The sequence below is a fragment of the Vicugna pacos genome, chromosome 11, assembly GCF_048564905.1.
Source record: "Vicugna pacos chromosome 11, VicPac4, whole genome shotgun sequence".
Taxonomy (NCBI): Eukaryota; Metazoa; Chordata; class Mammalia; order Artiodactyla; family Camelidae; genus Vicugna; species Vicugna pacos.
In genome coordinates this window covers 21448321-21468813 of record NC_132997.1, presented here as the reverse complement: position 1 = coordinate 21468813, position 20493 = coordinate 21448321, and the positions used below count along the sequence as shown (strand labels likewise).

General features: G+C 48.0%; 1 pseudogene; it reads left to right on the top strand.

The window, feature by feature from the left end:
- Positions 1–16607: 16607 nt before the first annotated feature.
- Positions 16608–18162, top strand: LOC140699696 (OTU domain-containing protein 5 pseudogene; annotated as a pseudogene).
- The last annotated feature ends 2331 nt before the right edge of the window (positions 18163–20493 follow it).

Below are 20493 nucleotides of genomic sequence, written 5' to 3'. Positions count from 1 at the left end.
AAGAAAGAAAAGGAAGGAAGGAAGGAAGAAAAAGAAAGAAAGAAAAGAAAAGAAATTATAGCAATGGGCAGGGAGAGGGGAGGATGGAACTGGAGATGTTTGCACTAAGAAATACTTCAAGGTCTACTGACCCAGCCAGGGCCTCTGACAAAGCCACACAGCATCCTCTTGTCTCCCCAAGCCTTTGAGAATTTCTCCGCACTTTCCCAGCAGTAGCAGCAGCTTCTAACTCTCATACATCCTCTAATTTGCCAACTCCAAACCCTCTCTGCCCAATGCCCCCTCCATCTCTCTCCTCCAAGGTCAAATCCCAGTGCCCCTCAACTTCTCCATGCTCTCCAGTGTGGCCAGAGCCTCCCCTGCACCGTGCCCCAAGGAAGGAGGGCCGGTGGTAAAGGGGTGGGTGGGGCTGTGAGCAGCGAGGCTGGAGGAAATCTGCTGGGGCCTGGACTTTCTCACACATGCTTCAGATGTGCAGGGCTGTGATGGTAGACAGCATCTTGGTCACTGCCAGAGCCAGCTGCTCCACCCTGAATCCCATTCCCATCACCCCAGGGGTTCCAGTAATAGGGCATAAAGCAAACAAAGAAAAACAGTAATCTGGTGTTCCAACTGCATTTTTTGTTTTTAGAAAATCTTAAGGATAGGTTATTTGATTGCCCTAGGTTTGGCTCTGCCTGCTCATCTGGTATTAAGCACATCGGGTATTTAGTAACAATCCAAGTAGCAAGAGTCTTTTTGGAACTTAAGCGTAAGCTCATCCGATGTTGCCATGCAGTTTGGAAACTCGTCAGAGAGGCCAGCCAAACTTGTGGAGATACAAGACTTTTTCTGTAGGCTGGGCAGCTGGCCAGGACAGCTTTAAAAATGTGAACTGGCTAGGAGCTTGCTGCTACGCAAACACTTCTAGAAATTTCTGTGCTCGGGCCTGCCAAATCCATTATGCGCAACATGAATTACAAGAATTTCTATCTCTCCAAGCAGTTGCTTTTTGAGCTTGGTTCTCTGTGCCCTTTATGAAACATCCACACATAACCAAAATGAGAAAACAGCCCCACCCACCCCACAAATCCACTACCATTAAGAAAAAAATCTCTTCCCATGTGGGCTGCCAAGCTCAAAACTTCCTGAATTAGGAGAAACAGCCTCAAACTTCGGTTTGAGTTACATTAAATCTAACACGCGGGAGGCAACGGGGCTTCCTGGAAATTCTCAAAAGGAAGGAAGTCACGGCTTATGGAGATGGCCTGATATCTAGACATGAAAAGCCATAAAATGCAACAGAAGAACGTGGAAGGGAAAACACAGCCACCCTACCCGTGGCATGTGCTGTGGTTGGGACTGGGGCTTCGTGGGGATTTTAATTAAGCTGGGAAACACACCTCCGAGCAGAATGTGTTTCTTCGGGGTGGAGGTTGTGCCCAGCTGGGAGGTGCGCTCACCGGGAGGGGCCTGGTTCCTCCTTGAAACCCTGCAGGCCTGTCAACCACAGGGGCAGGATCTGAAGTGGAGGGTGGGCCCAGGGCGAAAGCAAACAGGGGAGAAGCAGCTAACGCTTGGAGTCAGATCCTGGGTCTGCCCAGCCTCCCTTCCCCGCCAAGGCTGAGAAAGGTTTGCATCATTTCTTTCCTGATTCCACATTGAGACTTGCCTCTTTCTTGTCACTCAGATGTACTGGATGACTCAGACTCTGCCCGGGACTGCTTCCGAGGGCCTGGAGCTCCAATCCTCTTCTCCAGAAGCATTGGAATGACACCAGTCATGGGACATCATGGGACACAGACAATAGCCACCATGAGATAATCACATTAGCACGTTAGGAGACAGCAAGTACAGCTGAGTGCTCCCCGTCCCCACCGCGTCTGAGGCTTTCTGCATACACAGCCCCTCCCGTGAGAACTGTCGGGTCACTGGGGGTCTTTTTGACCTTAGATAATGGTGTTGATTTTAGTAAGCCGAAGCCCTAAGGTGGTCTCCACGGAGTCACTCACCCCCTGAAGGAGTTGCTTCACTAGCCTGTGCCTCAGTTTTCTTCTCTACGTCCACCTGTCCCCATTCTTTCAGGGCAGGGGAAAGGTCACAGAATTTAGCATCAGGCTCTGGCTGGTGACCTCCTCCAAGCGGTGGTCATGTAAGTCTCAGCTGGAACATCTTCATGCACAAAATGGGGACAAGACCACTCACCTCCCAGCCAGGCAGTGAAGAACTGAGTATGAGGATGATAACCGCTCTGCAAACCGGAGGGCATTGTGGTTTGTTAAGGGCACCTTTCCAGTCCTCACTGTGGAAATCTGATGACTGCAATAACCGTGAACGTGATCTAGAGGGCGCCGGTCCGAGCAGACCACGCAGACATACCATATAATCCGGGGATTTATGGGGGCTGGTTGGTAAGGAGCTGTGATAGCTGCTTCGTGCAGCTGATGTAGGACAACCTGTCAGTAGGGATCTTAATCCAAGTGTGTCACAATTTCCTCTCTCCCTCCCTGTCTCTCCCTCCCTTCCTCTCCCTTCTGTTTCTTTCAGGCATCAGTTGGCAGCAATCACTCTTAATGCGCCATTTGACTATATTCACCTAAATCTGAAGGTGACGTTACAGCGCTAATTAGAGTTCCTCTCCCGTTGTGAACTGGATCCCACAACTGTCGTTCCCAAGAAGCAGTTAAACAGGTTTGGGCGTTTGCAAAAAAAAAAAAAAAAAAAAGCTAGGGCCCCCAAGAAAGCGCTCTTGGCCTCATTTCTATTTGGCTCACACCAAGTCTGTCCTGTTCTTGCTTAAATTTGGATCGCAGGATGAATTTTCTCCATTTCCTTTTCTCCTGTTCCTGGATCCTTGCTGTAGAATTGTAGGAAACACGGAGTTCATGGTGCATCAGCCAGAAAGGATCTCTCCCTTTTGGGGAAGGTCTGGGGCCCCAGCCCAGACACCACGTGTGCGCCCCGCCTGCACTGCGTTCCCACGGCGCCCAGCCTCCTCACCCGCTTTACGGCTGTTGTTTTCTCCATCATGGCCAGGATTTGGGGATTTTTCACTCTGCTTAGTGCCAGGGCTTTTTCCTTTCTCAGCCTGAAGACAGCCACCCTCGCTGCTCCTCGAGAAGCCCAGCCTTGCCTTATCCCTGTGCCCAGGACAGATCTGGGGCTTGTGAATGAGGGTGAGTCCAGCCCCAGTGGAAGCAATAACAGAAAAGAGCACAGAAGGCCACTGTTGGGCGGCCACAGAGGGGGAGGGGTGGAGGCTGGGGGAGGTGGGGACAGCCCAGCCATACCAGCCACTGCCACCCCCAGTGAGGACAAGGTCACCAGGCAGGCGCTCCGCTCACACACAGCACGAGGGTGGCTTGGCCTGCCCAGCCCTGCAGAGGCTGGGTCCTCCCTGTTAGAACCAGCAGGTGCTGATGTATGGGGCCGCCAGGAGGAGCATGGAACTCTCTGGAAGAAGAGTCAGACTGTGAGGCATTCCGCAGACACAGTAACAGCCAGCCAGCCACCCCTGCCGTTTACGTTTCTGGTTCACCTCTGTGACTCACAGTCATAAATATTTACGGGGCAGCCTCCCTCTCCCTGCACGTCAGCATGAGCCGTCTCACTGCGTTCTCCCTGAGTCCTAGCATAGTTTTGCTGGGAGGTAGGTCCTATAGTCATCCCTATTTTCCAACTGAGGGGAACAAAGGTTGGGTGGGTGAGTGGCCTGGCCACGTGCACGGGCTACGGTAAGTGGGGGGCTGGTTTGGGGGCATCCTGAAAAGTCAGCACATGACCACCGCCCGAGGCTATGCACTGTTTGTCCCCATCCTGTTTCATTAATATTACTTCTGCATTTGATGTCAAAATGGGCTTTCCATTCTAGGTGCTTCCTACCTGTGAGCTCAGCTGTGTGCTGTGTGATGTCACTGGCCTTGTCTCCCCGGGTGTGAGGTGACGCCTCAGAGCGGGCCTGGGACGCCCTCCACCTGGCCAGGCCTCCTGCCACTCCCGCCTCATTCTCCTCACCAGCTGTCATTACACCCACGAGAAAAGTCTACACGTTGGCTGATGAAATTAATATTAGAAAGCATCACTAAAATAAACCCTTTCAGGTCAGATCCACACGGTTTGTTTAACAGACAAACCGTTCCATCTGCCGCCTTGAAGTTGAAGGTTCTTCCCCAGGGCTGATGTCACTTGCATCTCTGTGATATTTCCTGAGCACCTGCTGCTTTTCCCCTACGTTCCTACTCATCCAGGCACTGTTTCAGGCACTGCCTCGAAGAGTCTACATGCTTAGGCACCTCTTGAAATCCCACTAATGTGGAGAAATCTTTCCCTGTGATTTGGCACAGAAGCTGATGCTTCCTCTCCAAGGTGACAGCTCGGTTGTGAGAGAAATTTCAGGTGCCTTCCTGGAACAGTTATCTGATGTTTCTGAGTGTGATCACCAATGTTCCTAATAGGACCTTCCTATAAGCAGTTGGTTGAGCAGCTGTGTGTATGAGACATGGAGAGAAAGAGGGAGATAATATAGTTGTCACTATTGTTTCTAAATGACAAGACTGGTTTTATTACTGTGGTACAATTATTAGTGCTGCATATCACCTCTGTATTAAAAGTTTTTTTTAACAAATCTTAGATTTGTATAGACACTTGCTAAATTCTGTTGAGCTGTAGCTCCATCCTAGATCATAATTGTGTTTGTCTTTTATTGCTGTGTAACAAATGATCACCAGTTTAGCAGCTTAAAAGCACATACACTTATCATCTCTTCCACAAGTCAGCTGTGTCTCTGCCCAGGGCCTCACAAGACTGGAGCTGGAGCCTCAGCTAAGCTCAGGGTTCTCTGCCAGGCTCACAGGGCAGAATTTATTGCTTTGAAGCTATAGATCTCCTGAAATTTTACTCCTTCAAGGCCAGCAAAAGAGAGAAAGAGAGAGACATGCTGCATTGAGTCTCTGACCTCTAAACCTTCTTTTAAAGGGCTCATCTGATTAGGTCAGACCCACCCAGGATAATCTGTCTCTTGATTAACTTCAGGCAACTGATTAGAGGTCTTAATTACATCTGCAAAAATCCCTTCACCTTTGCCAACTAATGTAATGAAATCAATGAGATGATATCCTATCACTTTTGCTGGATTCCATTGGCTAGAAGCAAGTTAAGGCTCTGCTGACATTCAGGGGGAGGAGATAACACAAGAACATCTCAGAATCTGTTTGCCACCCTAGGCTCCTGGAGAACAGGGAGGTTGCCTTAGCTATCTGTTGATCTGTCGTTACACTTAGCAGAGCAATAGGCATCCCATAGAGAAATAATTCACACACCCTGAGAATTCAGTGATTGGAAATAAAGTAGTATTTTGAAGACAAAAAGTTTCTTTCAGAGCAGTCTCTGAAAACAGGGTTGTTTTTTCCTCCCTCAATAAGTGTTCGTGGGTTGGGGTGGAGGGAAATGTTGATTGGTAACCATCTGAAGAGTATGTGGACTGAAAAAAAGGACACATGGGCTGGGAGATGTAGGTTCCACTTCCATTCCTCCTCTAAATCTATGTGAGGTCTGGAAAAAGCCTTCCTTTGCAGGCTTGGTGAGCAGGCAAAATGAGGCGATGGCTGAGAGGGCTTTCAAAGAACAAACTGTGGATACAAAGGTTTGATTGTCCTGACACCAATGGCTGAGGAGCTGGTGATAAATAATACACTATCTCACAAGGAGGGTGTATGTCCACAGAACCGGGAGGTTTTGTTTGTTTGTTTTTCCCAGTGATAAGCAGCGAGGCACTCTTGAGAGATGTCCCAAGCATCTCCTGTAAACCAGGCAATGCCCTTTGTGTGCACATGTTAGAGACAAAGAGCCCCTGCTGAACTTCCTTCAAAGTTTTTCCCGAAGTTGAATTCTAGGTCTGTGATCTCTTATGCAGAGAGCCTCCCAGCCCCCTGGGGGTCTCTGCGAGGCCCACTAAGGACATAGTGGGGAGTCTGGGGCCAGAACCGACACAGATACAGTCCGGGCTGGGGAGACAGCTTTGCCGAGTGTCGGCTCGCTCAGCCGGCATCCCTCCTGCAAGGCAAGAGTCGGCTGATAACGTGTTAAGATCAGATTAATGTAGGAAATAAACATGCAGTAAATAACAGTGTGATAATAGGGGTTGTCATTGCAGTGGTTGTATCCGTTGGAAATATGAGATCTGGAGTATGGATTTCTTAAGCAATTTTGCCCTTATTTAAAAGAAACTGACAGATGTACTTCATAAAACTGAGGACAATTTTAAAAGAGTTGAAGTACACCAGCTCATTTTCCTTCTTCAAACATTGCTTTCTTTTTTTTTTTTATTGAAGTCTAGTTGATTTATAATGTCGTATTAATTTCTGGTGTACAGCATAGTGATTCAGTTATGCATATATGCCATCACCTTATTCTTTTGACTGAGAAAGGACAAGTACGTTTGGTTTTGAAAGAACTGGTATTTAGATTCCACCCTCCCCGCCTCCCACCCTCTCCTCAGTCCCCCAGAAGCCAAGCATTACAGACCTCAAACTCTCCAGGAAAAAATATGACTTAAACCTCCACCCAGGGCTGTGGTCATTCACATGAAAAAAATAAAGACAAAAACCAAAAACCTCAGGCATCTGTAATGGTCTGGAAGCCAGCTCAGAGCTTTCAGTTAATGGAAACATCCCAACAGTCCTACCTGGGTGTGGTGGCCCTGACTCGTCAGAAAGAACACGGGAGAATCCAGGCTGCAATTCCTTCTGTGTCCTTGCTTTTATCAGGATGGACACACGTTCTAGAACGTGCAGCAGTGTGAGTGAGCCACCTTGCTTCTGCATCACGCACTTCAGATATTTTTGATTATGAGATGCTGAAAGCACAGCTGACACATGACACGGGGACAGATACGAACATGGCCAAGTCAGAAACAGGAAGCGAACTATCTCATCCTAACTGCCTGGTCTTGGACTGTGGACTTTCTTGGAATTGTCAAGGGAGGAGATCTTGTCGCTTTTGAAAGCCGTGTTGACAAACCGATACTATATTTTTTGCATGACTTGAATGGAAAAACACGAAAGATACGTGAACAATATATTTCCAAATATGTCACATATTTATAAAACATACTAAATGTGTAACAGATTGAGAAGGATCTGTGGAAAAAATAACAGCTGTGGTAGACCCGATTTCTTAGCAAATTCATACACAACAGATGACATTCGTATCCCGTGTTTTGTAAAATCTACTTTTCTAAGCATTTTAGAAAAGGAGGGAAGGAATGAAAGCCAAAGTTTGCAAAAGAAAAAACCACACGATGGATGTAATTTAAGTGATGTGTCATGTAATTATCATGGATAAAACCAGCTCTGAGGAGGTCACCCAGTCGCCACCAGCACGCCGCCTTTTGATGGAAATGATAGTAAATGAAGCATTTCGGAGTGTTCTGCATTTTAAGGTGGGCTAACATGTCACAGGTGAGGGAAAGTGTATAGAGAGTTCCAGAATATAAAACAACCACTTTGGGTGCCAGTGAGGTGAAGATCTACCTGGATGGAGTAGAACTGGGGTCAGAGATCATGGCTGGTGGCACCAAAGACAAGATTGGGTTCTGGATCAAAAGAAGTCTGACCAGGGACACACGGATTTGAATAATGGGTCAAAAGGGCCCAGGGCAATTTCTAAAGTGGGGAATTAGCATCAGGAGCAGTGTGGGTTTTTTGGAGGGGAGCGGGGGTTGGTTTGTTTTATTTTTTGTCTTGTTTATTTTTTTGGAGGAGGGTAGGTAATTAGGTTTATTTATTTACTTTTTAATGGAGGGGCTGGGATTGAACCCAGGACCTCATGTTTGCTAAGCATGCGCTCTACGGCTGGGCTACCCCCTCCCCCGGAAGCAGTCTTGTTAAGGGGATAGTTTTGGCAGCTGTGCTTTCAAGGCTGGCAAAGCAGCCTCTCAGGGTATCAGCAGGAATTCCTTATAGTGATGCTGATATTGATCGATTGATGGATATTGATAAAATATACATAGATATTTGTGCTTTACAAAATGACTTTCCACATTTTTAAATCCATAACCTTATTTGAGCTGTGTAACAACTCTGGGTGACGTGCAGGAAAGATTTTATTATCCACATTTTCCTCCCAAAGAAACCAAGAGTTTGTAACTTCAGGGTCATGGTTGGAAAGGGGAGGAGCCGCTCCTAACAACCAGGGTATTTGTTCACTTAGGATCATATCTGGAGAGATGGGGTTACAGATTTTTTTCCCTTCATCTTTTTTCCCCTTCCTCTGGTCCTCTCCTTGTGAGCAGTGCTGGAAAGGGGTGCTCCTGATGACAGACAGGCCACACAAGCTCACACAAGGGGCCGTCTGATCCTGTGTCACAGTTAATAATAGACCAGGCTGCTTCATTGGCCTTGGGCAAGCCACTTAGCCACTCAGTTTCCCACTCTCTCCACCTGTAAATAAATGGTCTCACTGGGTGGTGAGCGATGATTGAGATGGAATTTCTGAAGGATTTTTAACTCCTTAGAATTCACCAGTTTTTGTTTTTAATTGAAGTCTACTCGGTTTACAATGTTGCATCAATGTCTGGTGTCCAGCATCACGTTTCAGTCATCCACATACATACATACATTCCTTTCCATATTCTTTTTCATTAGAGGTCACTATAGGGCATTGAACATGGTTCCCTGTGCTATACAGAAGAAACTTGTTATCTATTAGAATTCATCAGCTTTAACCTCTAAGGAGCTCTTGGACCTTTTTGAAAATCTAATGAAAGGTGGAAGCCCGTCTCCCAGAAAAATATGCACTTACCCCACATACCCACCATGTCTTCATATAAATTCATGTGGTTTATAGACACCCCAAAGCTTAAACTGCCTTTAAGCTGGGGAAAAAGCCCACTGCCTTAGCAGGAAAGTGTTATAAACATGTAAGAAAAGAATAATGTGTCATTTTTATCATGTCACTGCCATCCTTGTGGACTTTTTTAACTCATGTGTCTAATGTGCTTTGTCATCCTCATTATCCTCATCTCATTAATATTAAATACAATTCTGCCATCTCCACTGATGTTCATTCTTCCCTCTCATCCCCCACCCAATTTTTTTTTTTTGACTGTTGACACTCTGAAGGTCTCGGAACCAAGGATGCTTTGGCTGTTGGTCTCCTGCATAAGACAGCATAGGTCCCTTCCAGCTCAGCACAATCTAGTAAAGAAAGGAGAACATGAAAAGTTAAAGTGAGTTTTTAAAATGGGGTCTTCTTTATGGGCAGTTAAAACTGCCAGGCCCAAAGGAGAAAATGCCAAGTGGCCCCTCAATACATTAAGAGAGGATCCTCGACATAAGCATTCAGTCCAAGATTGATTCAAATTTTCATAATTCTTATTCTTATTATTTATTCTAAAATACCTGAAAAGCAGTCTTCTTGAAGATAGAAGTGTTAAAGAAAAGCAATATTTTATGCATAGGTTGAAAAGGAATCAGCCCAGTTATTCGATAATGAAAAAAATCATTATTTTCCCCTCCCCACCTAATGTCTTCTGTTTCCTTCCATCCTCATTCAGCTCCGCTGGGAATTAGGCATGTTCCTTAGTCATGCTTTTAAAAAACAAAGCCTGCGTCATGAAACAGCAGCATCCCTTGCGGACACTAGGACTCCCTCCGCAGAAAGACACCTGAGCGCATCTGGGTGCCTCTCAGACTTACAGGGGACCCTCCTGTCTTTTCCTTCCCCATTTTTGGCACAAGGCGTGGGTTTTCAGCACAGAGGAATCTGGACTCTCTCCCTGTCCCTGTGTATGTATGTTTTCCTTTACTGTCTTCTATAAAAGGAGCCTGCTATCGATTGCAGCTGACTGAGCCGCCCGAGTTGATGTTCCAGCAATGCTAATCTAGATAGGAATTAGCGTGACATCAGCTGTCAGGCAGGAAGCATGGCTGTGCGCAGCCTGTAAACACAGACCGCGTTTGCATCACCACTCCCTTGGTGATGCTTCTTGGAGCTTTGTCAGCTGTCCCCTGAGGTTGTTTCCTTAATATGTCAACAGACATTCCTGAATCTTCAATGCTGAATAGCTCTCTTCCTTTTCCAAAAACACCTGGGGGACCGAGCAGCTGGAGTGTCCTGTTGCTATGATCTTTCCCAGTGCTGTTTCTTTTGCAAAATTGGTGTTTCATTCTGTTCAAAACATTTAAGGTGATTTAAGAAGTTTTTGATTTCTGCTTCTCCGTGTTGGAGAACCTATTTTTTTTTCTTCTTCTTTTTTTGAAGAAACAGGGCAGCGGGTTTAGTGCTGGGAGCTGCTTCTCTGTTTTATCTTTCTTTAGGAAAAGCCCTTACTCCCTCACCAGCTCATTCAGACCTTCCCATTATCCTGTTACAGGTGACACTTCATAGAACTAAACGACTGGTTGAAAGACCCGGCTGCAACTTCCCATTTCTGATTTGCTCTCTGACCTTGCTTTCAGAAAGTCGGTGAGACACAAGAACGGGAGGGGCAGTGACCTTGAGTGTCCCCTCCGACCAGGAGCCACCAGTCAGAAAGGTTTGTCCACCAGCGCCCACGTGATACCTGCTTCCTTGTTTCCCCTATGTCTTTATTTGCTGTTCTGGTAACTTGATCTCCACTTTCATCTCAGAATATTTGACTTTGAGGAGGACCATATCCAAGTGGGTAAAGGGGGCCTCCAGTTAATGTTCCTTCCTCCTCTCTCCCCCAAGGCACACACTGCTCCTTCAAGGTCAGGTATTTCCCGCCACAACCGCCCTCCAGATTGTTATGTGGCTGCTATAGCAATTAATCACTGTCAATAGTCTGAACATCATAAATTTGGACAGAAGTCATTTGGTCTTGGGTGGGGGGATGTCATTAAATTCACCTCATCGTGAGTAACCAAGATGGAGTGTTTGGGGGGAAAGCCACTTCCGCCTGTGTGAGCATTGGACTCCACTGTTGAGGGGTGCTTGTCACCAGCAGCTGCTTGGGGGGTCACAGGTCTTGTCCTTTGGAAACACACTGAGGGCCCCAGAGAGTTTTGTGCCCCTGGGGCTGGGCCCGCTGAGAGCGCCGCTTCCTCATTCTGCCAGCAGATGGAACCATCCCACTTCTGTTCTGCGATGCCGGGGCCCTGGGTGCCCGGCCTCCTGGGAGCTCCGCCATCGTCCCCGCTGAAGAAGGTCCAGGAGGAGAACGGGAGCGGGGCTGCCCAGAAGGGGAGAGACTTAGAATCCTTGGATTTTAGAATTGAAAGTAATGTTTAGAGATTTAGTGAACCCCAAGCTCCTCACTCAGTTTAAGAACGAGAAACCCCAAGTCCAGAGAAGCTGAATGACTGTGCTGGTGTGGCCAAGCTGGCATCAGGCCTGGGAGGGGAACAGGCCTCTCCGCCCCGGCCTGTGCCCGCCTCAGGACGGCTGCCTGCTCTCCTGCCGGGGCAAGGCCTGGGGGGCAGAGCGTGGTCCTCTCGGCACACTCAGTGCCCTGGCCAGTGGAGGGTGAGGCTCGAGGACCTCTGGGGCTCTGGATGGCGTGGACATGAGCAGTGAAGGTGGGGTCAAGTCTGAGGGGGGTCACCTGGACACATCTTTCCTTCTTCTTGTCTCACTGAGAGCCTGCAGGAGAGCTCTCCTGTCTGCACTCCACTTGGACCGGCCAGAGCATGCCATCTCCAGATTGCACCCGTCCCCAGACAGGGCTGAAGAGGAGGCAGGGGAAGCCTGGTGGTTGCAGCAGGGCTGGAGGCAGAGAACATGAGTGGTGCTGGGACAGCCTTGAACTTGGCTCTCCCTCCCTTTCCCTTGGGAATCAAGGGGAAAAAAACAACAGACACGGACAAGGAAGTGGAAAGGGGCCTGCTAACCCTCATGCAAGGCTTGCACATTCAGAATGAGCTTTGCTCATCCTTCCCCTCTTCCCTTTCCCCAAACTCCAGGAGCCCCCGTGGGCTGGGAGGGTGCAAAGCTGGCCGGACTTGGTGACTCTGATCCAGAGCCAGGACTCTGGGGTCCAACCTCATGAGTTTCAATCCAGGCTCTGTCGCTCGAGAGCTGTGTGATCTTGGGCAGGACTGTGTCCCCTCGCAGCCTCAGTTTCCTCATCTGTAAGACGGAGAGTATAGTTTAAGGACTACCAGAAGGGTTAAACAGGAAGTCCTGTGTGCTTGGCTCAGTGCCTGGGTCGAAGTGGCAGGTACACCTTGGTCACTGCCTTTATCCTCCTGTATAGAACTTTTGGACACAGTGCAGAAGTGCAGACCTTTTGAGTTATCAGGTAGGCCTGCGTCAGCCATCAGTGTCTGGGCTTGGTGAGCACGAAGGGCAGCAGGAGATGAGGAGACTGGGTGGTGGAAAGAACAGTTTACCCTCCCTTTAATGGAGCCTCAGATCAACATAAATCCCACATAAATGGTAGAGTTGGCTCGTCCCATATGGGGAGCCCCAAATTCTGCTTCCAGTGGCTTCCAAGCTGTAGCTGGAGGCACCTGGCTCCACCAGGCAGTCTAACCGTGGACAGGGCTGCAAGGAAAGGAGACCAAAGGAGCCCAAAAGTCAGATCGATACATGCTCATGGCGCATTGCAGTGTGGCCAGGGCTTGCCTGACCTCAGAGGAGTCGAGGAGGCGGTGTTTGTACCGTCCCCTTAGTCTGCTCCTAGCCAGGCTGAAGGACTTGCCTCAGGGTGAAGAGTGAGCAGCTGCTGAGAGGTAGGCCTGGCCTTGGCTCTTCATCCTCAAAGCATTCCTCCCTCAGTGCACACACACTCACATGCAAGCAGAGTGCACACGCGGTGAGCAACCGCCGGGCGTGATCAGGCCAGGAGGATGCAGCATCCGCACTGACTGTGGCCGCTCTGGGATCCACTGGCTCCAGCTCCCCAGGAGTCTTGAGTGTCCGGAGAGCTGACTGCAGAGGCGAGATCTGGGCCTGCCACACGGAGCGTCAGAGAAACTGACCTCGTACCCAGAGCTGTCCTTTCCCCCAAAGGGACTGGGGCTGAGAGTCTGGGTCCGGAAGAAACTGGACCATCCTCCACTTTGTTCCCTGATGTCTCTCTGGCCATCTTGGCAATGGACAGAGGGTTGATTCATCTCTTTCCATCAGAACCCGTCTTTCTCTCTCCAGCATTGGAATGAGTCACTTGGCAAATAGCTTCACGTGGAAATTACAAACTTCTCATATCACATATGGAAACCCTGGTCCTCAGAAACTGCAGTGAAGTTTCTGTTTGTTTTTGTTTGGTTTTTGCCATTCTCCTCACTCCCGCAGCAGGAGTGATGCGTGGGAGATTGCAGACCACGCACACACATGTGCATGCACACACATGTGGTACATCCAGTCCACAAGCAGAGGGACACGTCTTGTCCAGAGGGGCGGACCTTGCTGTCCTCCCTCCATGTGCTCTCCCAGCGTCTCTCCAGCCTTGTCTCCTGGGCCTCTGTCAATGCTTGGCCAGCCTTCCAGGATGAGCTGGGCTGCCCAGGGCTCAGAGGCACCTCCGCGCTTCCCGTGCGGCCAAGGGAAAGACTTCCCCTGGGAACCCTCGGAGCATGTTTTGAGGGGGAATGTTCCAGGTCTGGAGGGTTTCTTTCACTCTTTTGGGGCTAAAAATCATGACAGTAAAACCATAAAACTTTTCACACCGATGGTATCTATGCTCTTTTCATGGTTGATCCATTGACATTTGGGGGGAAGAACAAGAAATTAGCTCACGACTTTTAAACAGCAAACTTCTCTCCCCGTGGCTCCCACACATAGGTACGCAGTCACTCAGGAAGTGTTTTGTGAGTAACTTCTCCCTTCCAGGCACTGTTGAGGCTGCTGGGGACATAGCTTTGAAACACACAGATACACTTGTCTTCAGGAAGCTTATCTCCCAGTAAAGACTAAAAAGAAAAAAAAAAACTGCATAGATATGCCGTAAACTAAAACTAGAGTTAAGGTCCATATGTGAAGCCTCACTTGTTATTCATACGTTTTTAAATACTGTTATCAAGTCATCTTCCTGAATTGGAGGGTTGAGGCTACATTTCTTTTCAGGAACCCAGAGCTCATCCTCTGACTTCACACACCTTTGCTCTACACAGGTGTCCACCAGGCAGCCGGCAAACCGAGGCTGTGTCACAAATATCTACGGCTCTGAATTCTCCAATGGTGATTGCAAGACTCTGTCTATAGGGCTGGAAAGGCACCACCCAACCTATGAAAAAAAATTAGGTTTAACTGAAGGTTTAACTTGGAAAAGGACTGATAAGTTAATATAATCAATGGTTCATTTATTTTTCTTCAGGGACATAGGAAACAACTATTTAAATAAACTGCTTACTGTGGGGAGGGTATATAGCTCAGTGATGGAGCATGTACTTAGCATGCATGAGGTCCAGGGTTCAATCCCCAGGACCTCTATTAAAAAATAAATTAGTAAACCTAATTATCCCCCCAAATAAAATAGCTGCTTAGTAAACATTAAAAAAAGAAAAATATTTAAATAAATAAACTCCTTAATTTGTAAGTCTGGCCTTTGCTGAGTTTAATTGGCAACTCATCCATTTATTCATTTATCAAATGCCTGGCCTTGTGCACTGTGATAGAAACGCAAAGTTTAATAAGACGTGGTCCCTGCCCTCGCGGAGCTTGTAATCCTGCAAGAGAAGTAGGCGTGGAGACAACCGGAGCGCCGTGGTGGGCGGTGAAGGCGGCGATGGGTTCCACCTGGCATAAGCGAGGGGGGGGTCTTCAGAAGAAGACACCTGAACTGAGTCTTCAACACGAGTGGGAAGGCACCAAGTATCTCCTAAGAGCGGTGCCTTTCTTCCTCCTTTTTCTCTCTAACAGTTACCTACAGCCGCTGTCAGTAATTTGGCCACTGTATCCATCCACCAATGAACGACCACAGCCGCCCTCAATGGAATAAGTGCTTAGTGTTCTATTTTGTGCAATCAGAGGTTAGCTTCCAAATTCATTGGCACAGAAGATCAAACAGCTAATCATATACAGTGATTGCATTTAAAATCCATGCCCTTGAATAACTGATGAACTCTTCTATTTTAAATGCTCCTGAAACTCGGCTGCAGAGAAGGGGCCTATCTTTTCAGTCTTACACTGTGGGCAGAGGTCACACCTTTTCACACATGTCCCTTCCTTGAATTCAGCCCATGCATTTGAAAGAATACTGCTGTCAGAAAAGAAGTAAAATTGTCTCTGCTTGCAGATGAGATGATAACTATATATAGAAAACCCTAAAGACTCAACCAAAAGTTGTTAGAAATAATAAATGAATTCAGTAAAGTTGCAGGAGACAAAATCAATATACAGAAATCAGTTGCATTTCTATATGATAACAACGATCTTTCAGAAAGAGAAACTGAGAAAACAATCCCACTTACAATAGCATCAAAAAGATAAAATCCATAGGGATACATTTAACCAAGGCAGAGAAAAATCTGCATGCTGAAACCCATCAAACAGTGATGAAAGAAACTGAGGAAGAAACAAATAAATGGATTGGAAGAATTAATATCGTTAAAATGTTCGTACCACTCAAGGGATCCACAGAGTCCATGCAATTCTTATCAAAATTCCAATGGCACTTTTCACATAAATAGAGCAAACAATCCTGAAATTTGCAAGGAATCACAAAACACCCCAAGGATCCAAAGCAGTATTTCGGGGGCGGGGCGGTAATTAGATGTACTTATTTATTTTAATGGAGAGGCTGGTGATTGAACCCAGGACCTCATGCACACGTACTCGGGCCACTGAGCTCTACCCTCCCCAGACAAAACAATCCTGAGAAAGAAGAACAAGGGTAGAGGGACCACACTTCCTGATTTCAAACTATAGGTGACTCGTGAACAACACACGGGATTAGGGGCCCTGACCCCTTACATGGTGGAAAATCTGCATGTAATTTTCCATGCAGGTGGTCCTCCTTTGTCTATATCCACAGCGCAGCGCCCTCAGATTGTGCAGCACTGCAACACACATCTGTGTTAAAAACCCGTGTACGTGGACCGATGCAGTTCAGACCTGTGTTGCTCAAGGGTCACCTGTATATTACAAAGCTACTGTGGGCGCCGGGTTCGCTGGGGGGTACTCGCTGCTGCTACAGTGACTATTCTCCCCCAAAGAAGCCGCCGCCACCGCCCGGGCCGCTGTCCCCCGCACAGCTCTGCTGCGGGGGTGTAGGCGTGGGCGGCGGCGACCACGACCGTGACGCGGGCGCCGTGGGGGCCCGTCCCCGGGCCTCGCCACCGCCTCAGGGCCCGCTGCCGGGGCTGCTGCCCCGCTGGGCGCTGGCCGTGCCGTCCGGCCACAGCAGGCCTCTCCTCCCCCTGGCGGGGGCCCCGGCGGTCCCGGCGGCGGCCCGGTGGGGGGAGCGGGACGCGGTGGGGGCGGCGGCGGCGGGCAAGGGCGGCTGCTGCCGGGGCCTGGGCACAGCGGGCGGCGGCGGCGGCAAGCCCCTGGGGCGGGCGCAGCCGGCAGGGCAGTCCCGAGCCTGAGGAGGCCGCCGCAGGTTCCCGCAGCGAGGACGGGTATGAAGCGGCTGCAGCGCGAGGCCACGGACCCCGCCCCCGGCGGAGCAGCAGGAGCACTGCTTTGAAAAGGCCCTGGGAGACAAGCAGGGCTTCACCATCAAGCAGATGAAGGAGGACGGCGCCTCTCTCTTCCTGGCCGTAGCCGACTAGGTTTATGGAGACCAGGACATGAACTGCGTGGACTCTCTGATGAACAATGCTGACTCCTTCTCCAACTACGTCACAGAGGACTTCACCACCTACATCAACCGGAAGCGGAAGAACAACTGCCATGGCAACCACATTGAGATGCAGGCCACGGAAGAGATGTTCAGCCGGCTGGTGGAGGTGTACCAGTGCAGCCCAGAACTGATCAACACATTCCATGGCATCCAGCAAAATGCGGATGAACCCATCCGTGTCAGCTACCATGGGAATATCCACTACAACTCGGTGAATCCTAACAAGGCCACCGTTGGCATGGGACCGGGCCTGCCATCATTCAAACCAGGGTTTGCAGAGCAGTCCTTGATGAAGAATGCCATAAAAACATCGGAGGAGTCATGGATTGAACAGCAGATGCTGGAAGACAAGCAGCGGACCACAGACTGGGAGGCCACAAACGAGGCCATTGAGCAGCAGGTGGCTTGGGAGTCCTACCTGCAGTGGCTGAGGCATCAAGAGAAACAGGCCTGCCAAGTCCGTGGCCCCAGCCAGCCCCGGAAAACCAGTGCCACATGCAGTTCTGCCACCGCAGCAGCCTCCAGTGGCCTGGAGGAGTGACCCATCTGGTCCCCACGGCAGTGGAGTTCAGCCTCGTCTCCTGAGCACCCTGAGCTGATGCCGAGCTGGGCATCAGGCCCCTTCCCCGGGCACTGTCTTAGCTCTTGCCAAACCTCCTTCACCCTGTGCACCAGGTAGAAGCTGCCAGTTCTCAACAGAAGCCGACCGGGCTACTTCCCCCCTCATGTCCCTCTACCCTGCTCTGGAGTGCCAGGCCCTCATTCAGCAGATGTCCCCTTCTGCCTACAGTCTGAGCGACTGGGATGATGAGACCCTAGCTTCGGTGCTGGCAGTGTCCCAGCAGGAATAACATAGACAGTAGGAAGAGAAACAAAGTGCACAGAGACCCACCCCCAGACAAGAGTTGATGGAGACCCAGAGACTGGAGACCGTCTCCCAACCCCCACCACTCCTGCCCTCCAGTGCCACCCCACCTTCTTTGGCTTTCTTCCCCTTCGCCTTCTTCCTTGTTGCCTCTCTTCCCTCCTTTCCTTCCCCGCTTCCCTCTGGCTGGCCCACCCCCATGCACCCTTCATCACTGCCACCACAACCGCCACCTGTCTCTTCGCCAGCTGATGTGCCCTCTTGTCCCCTGCACGGCACCATCCATGTATTCCACAGGGGACTCAGGCAAGGGTGCTGAAGGTAGGTGAGAGACACACAGAGACAAACCGACTGGCAGCCAGGCAGCCCCTGAGGAGAGACATTCAGACAGAGGGAAGTTTCCCTGCCCTCAGTTCCTTCCAAGATCAGAAAACTGTCACCCCACCTCCACAGTGATGCCAGGGAGGTGGGAGGAAGAAGTGGGTATATCCCCTTCCCAGTACCCCCAAAAATGTCTGAGCCTTCAATGTTGAATTTTTCTTTATTAAAATGCACTTTTATCTTATAAAATCAACCAATCAAAAAGTGACGTAGACTATAACATTGGCTCTATGAAGGTGGCATCTCTGGTTTGGGGGCATGCAGGCCATGGGGCACAGAAGGGGCACAAAGATGTGGTTGCTGTCCCTGGCCTCCAGCTCTGCGGAGGTGGGCAGGATCTACAGCATGAGCCAGGGACAGGGACAAGAGGGGGCAGGTGTCAAGTGGGCTTTTTGGACAATGAGACTGACCTTGCTGCATTCCTTATGGTTCCACCACCATCACTAGTCTTTTTGGGGTGGGGGCACCTTTAAGGATCATGGCCACCACCCAGGATTTGAGTGTGGGGAATGGAAGCAGCCTGAGCAGATGGGGCACTCGTGCCCTGCAGGTGTCAACAAAATCTGCCATCTGTAATGTCTTTGGCACAATAAAACCAAATGTCAGTTTCAAAAAACAAAGCTATTGTGATCAAAACAGTATGGTGTTGTCTGTTGACAGATGACTGGATAAAGAAGTTGTATATATATATATATATATATATATATATATATATATATTTATTTATTTATTTATTTTTACATACATGCATATGCATGTATCAAATATATATATATATATATATATATTTACAATGGAATACTACTCAGGCATAAAAAAGAATAAAATAATGCATTTGCAGCAACATGGATGGACGTAGATATCCTCATTCTAAGTGAAGTAAGCCAGAAAGAGAAAGAAAAATACCATATGATATCACTCATATGTGGCCTCTAAAAAAAGGGACACAAATGAACTTATTTACAATACAGAAACAGAATCACAGACATAGCAAACAAACTCATGGTTACCAGGGGGAAATGGGGTGGGAAGGGATAAATTGGAAATTTGAAAATTGCACCTCTTGGGAGTGATGGAACTGTTAGCTATCTCAATTGTGGTAGTGGTTTCATTGGCATATACATCCATCAAAATTCATCAAAGTGTATATCTGAAATATGTGTAGTTTTCTGTATAGGAACCATACCACAATAAAGGTGTTAAAAAAAAAGTATGGTATTGGCATTATAAACAGATATGTAGATCAATGAAACAGAATAGAGTCCAGAAATAAACCCCTGCAAAGATGGCCAGTTAATTTTTGACAAAGGAGCCAAGAATACACAGTGAGGAAAAGATAGCCTCTTCAATAAACAGTGTTGCGAAAACTGAATCTCCTAATGCAAAACATGGCACTGGACCCCTATTTTATACCATATACAAAAACCAACTCAAAATGGATTAAAGACTTGAATATAAGACCTGAAACAATAAAACTCCTAGAGGAAAATAAAGAATAAAAGCTCCTTGCTGTCAGTCTTGGCAATGATTTTTTTTTATTTGACACCAAAAGCAAAGGCAATAAAGGCAGAAAGAAATGAATGGGATGACATCAAACTAAAAACTTCTGCACAGCAAAGGAAACCATCAACAAAAAGAAAAGACACCTATAGAATGGGAGAAAATGTTTGCAAACACATATCTAATAAGGGGATAATGTCTAAAATATACAAGGAACTTATATAACTCAGCAGCAAAAAACTCCCAAACAACCCAATTTTTAACATGGGCAAAGGACCTATATAGACATTTTCCAAAAGACATACAGGTGGCCAACAGGTACATGAAAAGATGCTCAACATCTCTAACCATCAGGGAAATGCAAGTCAGAACCACAATGAGATATCACTTCACACCTGTTAGGATATCCAGTATCAAAAATATAAGTGGTAACAAATGCTGATGAAGATGTGGAGCAGAGTGAACCCTTGTGCACCGTTGGGGTAAACTGGTACAGCTGCTATCCAAAACAGTATGGACATTCCGCAGGAAATTAAAAATAGAACTGCCAAATGATCCAGTAATCCCACTACTGGATATACATCCAAAAGAAACAAAATCATTATTTCAAAGAGAGATCTGTACACCTATATTCATCACAGCATTATTCACAACAGCAATGGCATGAAAACAACCTAAGTGTCCTTCGATGGGCGAATGGTTAAAGAAAATGTGGTACACACACACACACAATGGAATATTATTCAGCCTTTAAAAAGAAGAAAATCCTACCATTTGCAACAACATGGATGGACCTTGAGGGCATTATGCCAAGTGAAATCAACCAGACAGAGAAGACAAATACTGCATGGGATCACTGATATGTGGCATCTAAAGAAGAAAAAAATGTTGATTGCACAGAAGCAGACAGAGGAATGGTGGTCACCAGGGCTGGTGGGGGGGGGAGGAAAATGGGGAGAAGATGGTCAAAGTGCACAGCCTTTCAATTTTAAGATGAGAAAGGTCTGAGGCACTAGTGTGGAAT